General features: G+C 37.9%; 1 pseudogene; it reads left to right on the forward strand.

Annotated features, from left to right (window-relative positions):
* Nucleotides 1-1,440: 1,440 nt before the first annotated feature.
* LOC105538222 overlaps nt 1,441-11,828 on the forward strand; it is a 24,187-nt pseudogene continuing 13,799 nt past the window's right edge.

Below are 11,828 nucleotides of genomic sequence, written 5' to 3' on the forward strand. Positions count from 1 at the left end.
TTAAGATCCTTAAATGGCTTTTGGTCTGACTGAAAGGTTCTATGAGCCATCACTTTAAATCTTTTTAAAATGTTGAAGAGTTTTACAGTCATGCCCTATGTTTCACTTGTAGACCACGTTTTCCAGACAGTGCACTGGATTTCATCTATGCCCAGAAGCTACTTTTAATTTTGGAATCCTTTGCATTGTAAGAGATTGAGAACAAGAAATAGTTTTATTTTCAAATCCAACAAGTCTTGGATCTTCTATATTTAACAGTATATTCTTTAGCCCATCTTTTTCCTCCTGCCTTTTATCATAGGCAGTGAGAAGCCAGGTGGCAATTTCAATATTCTGCCTAAAATCCTCTTAACTAGATCTTCACATTCATTAGGTACATTTTCATTTTTTCACATTACTAGGGATGACAGTGTTGCCAATTGAGTTTCCTGTACTTTGCTTGAGCCCTGATTGACAGCCTCCTTCAGCCCTCTGGGCTTCCACTAACACTTTGCTGAATGCTAAGTTTCTACTAATAGTCTCTTCAATGTTCTGCCACTCTCTGCTCACTACCTGGTCCTAAAGATAATACTACATGTCTCAGGATTTTGTCATGGCAGTGCCCCACTTCCAGGTGCCAGAATCTTTCTTAACTATCTACTGTTATGAAATAAATCATTCAAAGGTATTATGACTTAAAACAACAGTCAGCTCATGATTACTTCTTATGGTTCTGGCATTGATTAGGCCCAGCTAGGCAGTTCTCATTTGAGACTGGTCTTGTGGTGGCAGTCAGATGGTGGCTGGGGCTGGGACCTTAGCTCCAACTATTTGTGGTAACTCCTGCTACTCATGGCCTCCCTGTCTCTGTGTGGCTTTTTTGCCGTCTCATGGCATGATTATTGGGTTCCAAGAATGAGCATCCCAATGGTTCTAGGAGGAAGCCAGCCTCTGAAGTCACATACTACCACTTCTGGCTTAGTCACAGGCCCACTTCAAGAAAAGGGAATGTAGATGCCATGTCTGGATAGAGGAAGGGTCATATTATAAAAAGAAAATGTTGAATGGGAGATCTTTTTGTGGCCATGTTAGAAATACAATCTGACACAATAGCTGTATCAGAATAGTTTAAACTATGGCACTGTAGGATGACTACAGTTAACAATAATATGTATTTTCAAATAGCTAGAAGAGAGAATATTAGATGTTCCCAAAACAAAGAAATGATAAATGTGTGAGATGATGGATATGCTAATTACCACTCTCTGATCACTGTGCATTGTATGTATCAAAACATCACTATGTACCTCATGAATATGTACAATTATTATGTATTAGTTAAAAATAAATAAAAATACATTTTAGATCCTATGTAGAGACTTTCACTGGTTCATTGAAGCAGGAACAACAAAAAGAGGGAACTTACTGGAATCAAATTGTTTAAATTATAGAACTGATGGAATGGCAGAAAACCAGCCTCAGAAAATGCAAACCAAAAAGCCAGTAGAAGGTAAAGACAATGTTGGACTGGCTGGAGGATGCGTGAGGAGAAAGATGTAATCTTCAGTGAGACAGAATCTACCTGGCTTCTTACCTGAAAATATGGAGGTGGTGGGAGGATGTACATACACTGAGGAGGGCTTGATATGTGTTGGTAACTTTGTGCTTTACTGAATTTAGACTTTTATTTTGCTACTTCTTTTATTGTAATATCCACTATTGTTAAAATCTATTAATCTTTAAAGAGTCAGCTAAAATGCCAATACTCTCTAATGCTTTGCGGGGTTTGTTGTTAAAATTGCTTTATTTCTCCACTATTCATATTACAGTTTTCCCTTCTCTTATAAAATTTATTGCACAATGGTTAGTATTTAAGTCTGTGTTAACCTGCCTTATCAACCCAACCAGGTGTAAGTTCCTTGAAGGCAAATTCCTTGGCTTACTTTTATTTCCCTAGAATATCTCAAAGCAACAGGTGTTCAGATATATTTGTTGAATAAATACCAAGTTACAGATTCTACAAATAGTTTAGTGATAAATTCTGAATGAATATTTCCTTTTCATTTATGTAAAATCCAATAAAGATCATTCTTTTCCTTTCACATGTCATTAATAAAAAGCTTTTATTTGTTTATTAAAAAATAGTTCCAGATTAATGATTGATATTACCTCAGAATATTGAATGAGATGAAACAATAAAATCTCTCTAAATAATTAGTTTCCTGATCTGTAATTTTAACCAACTACTTAAAATGATTTTAGCTTTCGTCATTGGGTAAGTGCTTCCAATGGGTTACAAATAGCTGTTGCTTTTAGATCAGATACGTTTTTCTTTTGCTGAGTATGGATATGTCTATAATTTTTAGATTGATTAAATTATTAAAGTTGAGAACGTTTTAATTCTCATTCAAGACAGAAAAATGAACATATGCAAAATCAGATTTCAACCAAATAAAAGTGTATATGCAATGGAAGCCTATACATTTGAAAATAAAATTTATTTAAGAGTGTGGTAGCCAGCCTTCAGGATGGCTCTAATGATCCTCATCTCCAACTTTCAACTTCCAAGATGGCTCTAATGATCCTCATCTCCTACTTTCCTTGTGTAATCCCCTTCCACACTGTACCCGGTTTGGTCTGCGTGACCATGCAAGTGATGGGGTGGGTGTTCTATGGCTAGGTCATGAAAGGCAGTGCAGTGCCTCTTCTACTCTGCTCCCTTAGATCGGCCACTCTGGGAGAATCCAGCTGCCATGTCATCTGGATATTCAGGGAGCTATCTAGAGAGTTCCACATGAAAAGTACTGAGACTTCTTGCAAAAACAGCCATAAACAGCAAACTAATAACATGAGTGAGTCATCTCGGAAGCTGATCTTGCAGCCACAGTAAAATCTTAAGATGCCTGTGGTCCTGGCAAGATCTCATAAGAAATCCAGAGCCATAACTGCCCAGCTAAGCCACTCCTGATTTCCTGATTCCCAGAAACCATAAGATAATAAATTGTTATTTTAGGCCACTAAATTTTGGGGTAGTTTGTTACACAGCATAGATAACTAGTAGAAAGAGATGTTTGCTAACTTTACAAAATTCAAATACAAGGTAACTTGCTGAGACTGAGGACATTGTAAAGAGTTCTTAGATAACCATAAAGCTCACAGCACATATTTTCCCAGTAAGTAGTATAGTTGTCAAGAACTGAGTAGAAAATGTGTTGGACATAGATTTGGCATGGAAATTATTGTTTTTTACTGTATGATGACTTGAAGATGGGTACCATACCGTACATATGTTCAACTGTGACAGCTAAAGTTATTTCTCCATTAGAGACTTTTGCAACAGGTTCCACCTATATACGCTAAGCATATAATTCTATTCACAAAAACCCAATATATCCATTTTTAGATAAAAATATTTTAGTAAAAATACAATTCTTATTATTTTTTGAAAGTTTTGCTTCACAGTAAATGATGCATGGGATTTGTGACATTGCTGGGTGCCTCTCCATATGGGGAGCTGAGCCTGCACACATGCGGTAATGCATGCATCACCACATACTCACTAATGAAGCAAGGTAAAGAAATAGAAAAGCTTTTCATTCCCTCAATATGCAGCTGGTGTGTGATGCCAGATGTAAAATCATTGATGTTCTTGCCAAGTTCTCAGGATCATGTCATGATTTATTTAAACTAAGACAATCAAGAATAGGTTGATTTTTGTAAAAAATAGTCAAATACAAGGAGGCCGATGAGTAGGTGGATAGAACGTATCTTGTCTAAAATATTGACTGTATTAAATGCAAGATTATTTGTATCCTTCATTCTTTCTTTGTATGTTATTGTGGTTTTCCTCTGAAGAGAGTAAATGGCTCTACTTTCTAATCCCTTAACTCCTCCAGAATTACTTTATAATGAGGCACATAAATTCACTAGAGCTGTAATTGAAAAAAAAAAAAACAAAAAAAACTATGTTATTTTGAAACAAATGTTACAGATGCCTATCCAAAATGGAAAGTAGATGGCATGTCTTCTTTTAACATCTCAAGCATTTCCTTTGACACTTTGTAATTCATGATATTAGAATTGATTATAATAGAGACCAAGCTTTAATATTTCTTCTGGCAGGGGGCCGGTGGGGAGGGGGGGCGGGGGGATTATTGCCACCATCCACAGTGTCAGGACATGAAGCATTACAAATGTTGATTCCCCCCCTCCCCATCCCTAGAAAAATGTTTTCATCTGGCAATAGAAACTACAGGGGTGATCCTTCATGACCTGTCACCATCAGGGGCAGTTGTGATTCAGAACTTGTGGAAAGGGAACTCACTTTTGTTGAGCTTCTGCCATGTGCCAGGCACTTGGGTACCTTACTTGATTTTCAAAAAAATCTTTGAGCAGCATGACTTTACTCTCTTCTCACCATAGATCCTTGGCAGACATATTTAAAAAAATATACATAACACAAAATTAGCCATTTTGACTATTTTTAAGTGTACAGTTTAGTGGCATTAAGTGCACTCACATTGTTATGCAACCATCACCGTTAGCCTTCTCCAGAACTCTACAGGGGCACTGAAAATAATGCAAAGCTTCTCAAAAGCTCTTTGTCTTTCAAGGAAATATCATACAGGAAGGAACAATAGTAAAATTACAGTATAATGTTTCATGTTTAAAGCAACTAATAGCAACTCAGTACATATTTTGGTACCTACCAGAGGCAAGTTATCACACTAGGCAGTTCAGAGGATATACAGACTCATGAGATAAAAACCCTGCTCTCAAGTATAGACTGGAATTCTGCAGTCTGACCTTGATTCTTTTAGTAAATAAATTCATTCAACAAGTCAAGAATGCCTTCTCCACGCCCAGAGCTCTGCCAGGTGTTTGGTATATATGCAGAGGAGTCATAGCCCTCTTGAAGCTGCATTCACATAATTATCAGCGTGGCTTGTCTGCTCTTTCCTGCCTTGAAGGAAGAACATCAGAAAGGCAATCCTGAAATCTGTGTAGAAGTCATAAGAGCAACTTTTACTTGAATATTTATTTATTGACTTCACTATAAATAGAATTCTTACAATGACCCTAAAAGGAGGCTATATTTATAATCTCTATTTTACAGGTGAGGAGTGTTAAGCACACAGGTGTTAAATAAGACCTATGGTCATGTAGTGGCAGAACTGGAGTTAAGCCCAGGTCATTTGATTCCAGAAGCTCCATGTTTAATCCTACCCCACATGGCCTTTGTTGTGTCAATGTGTGAGTGTGGACACAGGACGTTTATGGAGCTGCTTCCAAATTAGTCATCAAAGATAAATCACTCTTCAAGGGAGGATTGATTGAGAGTGAGGAGGGGCAAAGAGGGGCCTGTGGTGTGACTGTAGGAGAGTCCTTTCCATATGGAAGGAAATACCAGATTAGGGAAAAGTGTTTCCTGCCATAAAGCAACACTGTTAGCCCAAATGGTCCTTTGTGAAAATCAGAAAAAGGCAAACCTTTCATAGTGGCGGGAAAAAAGGCAAATCTTTCTCCAGACACTTTCTGTGGGAAAATTTTTATTAAAAAATATAAAAGCTTATGATAACTGCTATGTGAATAGCACATCTATAGCCTGTGCAATGCATAGGTGGCACAACCATGTGTGGCAACTATGCCCCCCAACACCTTAAGCCTTTAATATCCTGTCATGGGCTGAATTGTGTCCCCTACAAATTTATATGTCAAAATCTCAACCATCAGTATCTCAGAATGTAACCATGCTTTGAGATAACATTTTTAAAGAGGTAATGAAGTTAAAATGAGGTCATTAGGGTAGGACTCTAATCCAATATGATTGGTGCCCTCTTAAGAAAAGGGAGAGACACTGGGGGAGCATGTTCACAGAAGGATGACCATGTGTCATGTGAAGTGGCAGCAGGGACCGCCATCTGCAAGCCAAGGAGAGGCCTCCCAGGAAGTCAACCCAGCTGTCATCTTGATCTTGGACTTCCAGCATATGGAACTGTGAGGAAATAAACTTCCATTGTTTAAGCCACCCAGTCTTTGGTATTTTGTTATGGTAGCCTTAGCAAACGAGTACACACCCCTAACAGTTTCAACTGATTGGGTTAAAGCATGGGTGTGGATATACCATGATGGGCATTTACAAGAGAAAACACACACACACTCACACATACTCTCTGTCTCTTACACATACGCATGTACACATACACACACAGGTGGTGGGGGGAGAGGAAGGGAAGGTGGGGAAGAGAGAGCAAAAGAGAGAGAGGGAGAGAGACCACTATCCCGTGAGAGAGAACTCAGCGTTGTAAAATCTCGCTGCTTCTTTTTTTAAAATTTATTTTAATTTAACTAATTAATTTATTTATTTTGAGACAGAGTCTCACTCTGTCACCCAGGCTGGAGTGCAGTGATGCTGTCTCAGCTCACTTCAACCTCTGCCTCCTGGGTTCAAGCGATTCTCCTGCCTTAGTCTCCCGAGTAGCTGGGATTACAGGCGTGAGCCACCACGCCCAGCTAATTTTTGTATTTTTAGTAGAGACAGGGTTTCAACATGTTGGCCAGGCTGGTCTCGAACCCCTGACCTCAGGTGATCTACCCACCTCAGTCTCCCAAAGTGCTGGGATTACAGGTGTGAGCCACTGGCCAAAGCTTGCTGCTTCTAATTCCACATCCTCCACTCCTCACTTAGAACCATGCCACCTCGCCTTTGTAACTTTAATTATGTTATAATTACATAACTATTTGTGTTCTTATTTGAATATTTTCCCCCATTATGTGTCCTCACAAGAAGAGACCTTCCTTGTATCCTCCTATCTACACAGTGAATGTCACATACTGAGTGATCAATAAATATTTCTTGGGTGAATGTATGAAGGAAGGAATGAGTGGATCTCTGAACTTGTGACTCTCTTCAATCAGATTTTTACCTGATTAATGCTGACATATATATTCCAGAAAAAATAAAAATATAATAATTATACAGAATAACAATTTATATTTCCAGTTAACATGACTGAAATATACCCAGAAAAAATATTTATTCATTAGAGTATCTTACTTTAAGGATTTTTTTTTTATTTGATGACATAAAAATCTGAGGTCTGGATTGTTTTCTATCATTAAAAGTCCCATGACTTTTCTTCATGCCCCAGATTCAATATGCCAGCCAAATTCTAGTAATTACGTGTTTCCTTCTTAGAATTCCCAAAGAGTATGAATTAGGAAGATAATTCTTTTCTTTCCTCTGTTGGCCATGATGGTCATTTACTGAAACTACCAATGTGTAATGCAGCTGATGGGAAATATTAACTTGGGCCACAGCTGTAGTTACGTTCTTTGGCTCAACAAACCTCCACAAGTTAGTGAAACAATGATTTGATTTAGGAGAGTTTGAACTCAAGGGTAAACTAACTAAATTGTTGATGGCTAAAATGATTAAGAATAAAAGACGAGGGGAAACTTGAAATTCCTCTACAGCTCTTGTAGCTTATCTTTTCAAACTTCCATTTACTCATGTACCAGTGCTAAGAATTTTACATGAATTATATTATATAATTATTATCCAACCCTAAAATGTTGGTACAATTATTGCTCCAGATTTTTAGATGAAGTATCTTTGGCTGAATGAGCTTAAGCAACTTGCTCAACGTGACCCAGCTATCATTAGAATCCAGGCATTTTCTTATTTTTGTTCTGGTTATCAAAATATTACATGTTTATTATAGATAATGTATAAAGTAGACAAAGTATTACAAACAAAATAAAATATCAACTATAATCTCCAAGTCAGAGACGAATATAATTAACATTTTGGTGACTGTCTTACTAGTGTTTATTTTCCATGATTATATGTGTCACAAAATGTTACAAGTATACCATGTACAGTCAGGCACCGCATTAATGATGTTTTGGTCAATGACTGCATATACAATGGCAGTCCCATAAGATTATAATACCATATTTTTACTGTACCTTTTCTATGTTTAGATACACAAATACCATTGTGTTACAACTGCCTCCATTATTCAGTACAGTAACATGCTGTACAGGTTTGTAGCCTAGGAGCAATAGGCTAGACCATATAGCTAGGTGTGTAGTAAGCTATACCATCTAGGCTTCTGTAAGTATACACTGTGATGTTTGCATAACAAAATCACCTAACCACACATTTCTCAGAACATATTCCCATAGGAAAGCAGCACATGACTTTGTAGTATTTTGCAATCTGCTTCTTAAAAATTTGAATTTTATTTTAGTTAATATACTTCTACAGAATCACTTGAAAGGTTCAATCCAAGAAACCTAACTATCCTAAATATAAGTGCACCCAACACAGGAACACCTGGATTTATAAAGCAAGTTCTTAGAGACCTACAAAGAGACATAGATTCCCACACAATAATAGTGGGAGACTTCAACACTCCACTGGCAGTGTTAGACAGATCACTGAGGCAGAAAATTAACAAAGATATTTGGGACCTAACTTCAGCATTGGACGAAATAGATCTGATAGACATTTACAGAAATCTTCACCCCCAAACAACAGAATATACATTCTCCTCATCACCACATGGCACATACTCTAAAATTGATCACATATTTGGACATGAAACAATCCTCAACAAATGTAAAATAACTGAAATCATACCAAATACACTCTTGGATCACGGCACAATAAAAACAGAAGTCAAGGCAGTGAAAATCTCTCAAAACCATGCTATTACATGGAAATTAAACAACATGCCCCTGAATGACTTCTGGGTAAATAATGAAATTAAGGCAGAAATCAAGAAGTTCTTTGAAAATAATGAGAACAAAGATATGACATACCAGATTCTCTGGGACACAGCTAAGGCAGTGTTAAATTCATAGCACTAAATGCCCACATCAAAAAGAAAGATTTCAAATTAACAACCTAACTTCACAACAGAATGAATAAGAGAGACAAGAACAAGGTCAGTGAAGTGGCTCATGCCTGTCCCAGCACTTTGGGAGGCCGAGGCAGGAGGATCATTTAAGGTCAGGAGTTCAAGACCAGCCTGGCCAACATGATGAAACTGTCTCTACTAAAAATACAAAAATTACCCAGGTGCGGTGGTGCACACCTGTAATCCCAGCTACTCGGGAGGCTGAGGCAGGAGAATTGCTTGAACCCAGGAGGTGGAGGTTGCAGTGGGTTGAGATCATGCCATTGCAGTCTAGCCTGGGCGACAGAGTGAGACCCTGTCTTTAAAAAAAAGAAGAAGAAGAGAAAAAAGAAACAAGAACAAATCAACCCCAAAGTCAGTAGAAGATGACAAATAACAAATATCGGAGCTGAACTGCAGGAAATCGAGACACAAAAAAACCATTCAAAAGATTAATGAATGCAAGAGTTTTTTTTTTTTTTTTTGAAAAAAGCAATAAAATATATAGGCCACTAGCTAGACTAATAAATAAGCAAAGAGAGAATATCCAAATAAATGCATTAAAAATGATGAAGGAAATGTTACTAGTAACCCCACAGAAATAAAAACAACCATCATAAACTACTGTGAACACCTCTGTGCACACAAACTAGAAAACCTAGAAGAGATGAATAAATTTCTGGACACATATATCCTCCTAAGACTGAGCCAGGAAGAAATTTATTCCTTGAACAGGCCAATAATGAGCTCCAAAATTGAATCAGTAATAGTCTACCAATAAAGAAAAAAGCACAGGGCCTGATGGATTTATAGCTCAATTCTATCAGATGTACAAATAAGAGCTGGTACCATTCCTGCAGAAACTATTCCAAAAATCCCTCCTCCCCAACTCATTCTATGAGGCCAGCATCATTTTAATACCAAAACCTGGCAAAGAAACAACAAATAAAGAAAACTTCAGGCCAATATCCTTGATGAATATCAATGCAAAAACCCTCAACAAAATACTGGCAAACCTGGCACATCAAAAAACTAATCCACCATGATCGAGTAGGCTTCATCCCTGGGATGCAAGGTTGGTTCAACATACACAAATCAATAAATGTGATTCATCACATAAGGAGAACTAAAGACAAAACCACATTATTATCTCAATAGATGCAGAAAAGGCTTTTCATAAAATTCAACACCACTTTATGTTAAAAACTCTCAGTAAACTAGGTATTGAAGGAACATAACTCAAAATAACAAAAGCCATCTATGACAAACCCATAGCCAATGTTATATTAAATGGGCAAAAGCTGGAAGCTTCTCTCAAAAAACTGGCACAAGATAAGGATGCCCTCTCTTACTACTTCTGTTCAACACAGAATTGGAAGTCCTAACCAGAGCAATCAGGCAAGAGAAAGAAATAAAGGGCATCTGAATTGGAGGAGAGGAAGTCAAACTATTTCTGTTTGCAGAGGACATAATTCTGTATCTAGAAAGCACCATAGCCTAGGCCCAAAAGCTCCTTCAGCTGATAAATAACTTCAGCAAAGTTTTAGGATACAAAATCAATGTACAAAAATCACGAGCATTCCTATACACCACCAACAGCCAAACCGAGAGCCAAATCAGAAAGGCAATCCCATTCACAACTGTCACACACACACACACACACACACACACACACACACAAAATACCTAGAAATATAGCTAACTAGGAAGCCAAAGATCTCTACAATGAGAATTACAAAACACTGCTCAAAGAAATCAGAGAAGACACAAACAAATAAAAAAAAAATCCCATGCTCATGGATGGGAAGAATCAATATAATTAAAATGGCTATACTGTCCAAAGCAATTTACAGATTCAGCGCTATTCCTATCAGACTACTGACAACATTCTTCACAAAACTAGGAAAAACTATTTTAAAATTCATATGGAACCAAAAAAGAGCCTGAATAGCCAAGGCAATCCTAACCAAAAAGAACAAAGCTGGAGGCATCACATTACCTACCTTGAAAATTACAAGGTTACAGTAACCAAGACAGCATGGTACTGGTACCTAAATGGGTACATAGACCAAAGGAACAGAATAGAGAGCCCAGAAATAAGGCCTAACATCTACAACCATCTGATCTTTGACAAAGCTGACCAAAATAAACAATAGGGAAAAGACTCCCTATTCAATAAATGGTGCTGGGATAACTGGCTAGCCACCTACAGGAGATTGAAGCTGGACCCTCTCCTGACACCATATACAAATATCAACTCAAGATGGATTAAAGACGTAAATATAAAACCCAGAATTATAAAAATCCTGGAAGACTACCTAGGCAGTACCATCCTGGACATAGGAATGAGCAAAAATTTCGTGACAAAGTCACTAAAAGCAATGGCAACAAAAGCAAAAATTGACAATTGGGATCTAATTGAACTTAAGAGCTTCTGCACAGCAAAAGAAACTAACAACGGAGTAAACAGATAACCTACAGAATCGGAGATATTCTGCAGGCTGCAAACTATGCATCTCACAAAGGTCTAATATCCAAAATCTATAAGGAACTTAAATTTACAAGAGAAAAACAACTCCATTAAAAACTGGTCAGACTACATGAACAGACACATCTCAAAAGAAGACATGCATGTGGCTAGCAAGCATATGAAAAAAAGCTGGCCGGGTGTGGTGGCTCACGCCTATAATCCCAGCACTTTAGGAGGCCGAGGCGGGTGGATCACCTGAGGTCAGGAGTTTGAGACCAGCCTGGTCAACATGGCAAAATCCTGTCTCTACTAAAAATACAAAAATTAGCTGGGCATGGTGGCACACACCTGTAGTCCCAGGTACTTGGGAGGTTGAGGCAGGAGAACTGCTTGAACCCAGGAGGCAGATGTTGCAGTGAGCCAAGATCACGCCACTGTACTCCAGCCTGGGCAACAGAGTGAGACTTGGTGTC

Source organism: Mandrillus leucophaeus, unplaced genomic scaffold (genome assembly GCF_000951045.1).
Source record: "Mandrillus leucophaeus isolate KB7577 unplaced genomic scaffold, Mleu.le_1.0 Scaffold187, whole genome shotgun sequence".
NCBI lineage: Eukaryota > Metazoa > Chordata > Mammalia > Primates > Cercopithecidae > Mandrillus > Mandrillus leucophaeus.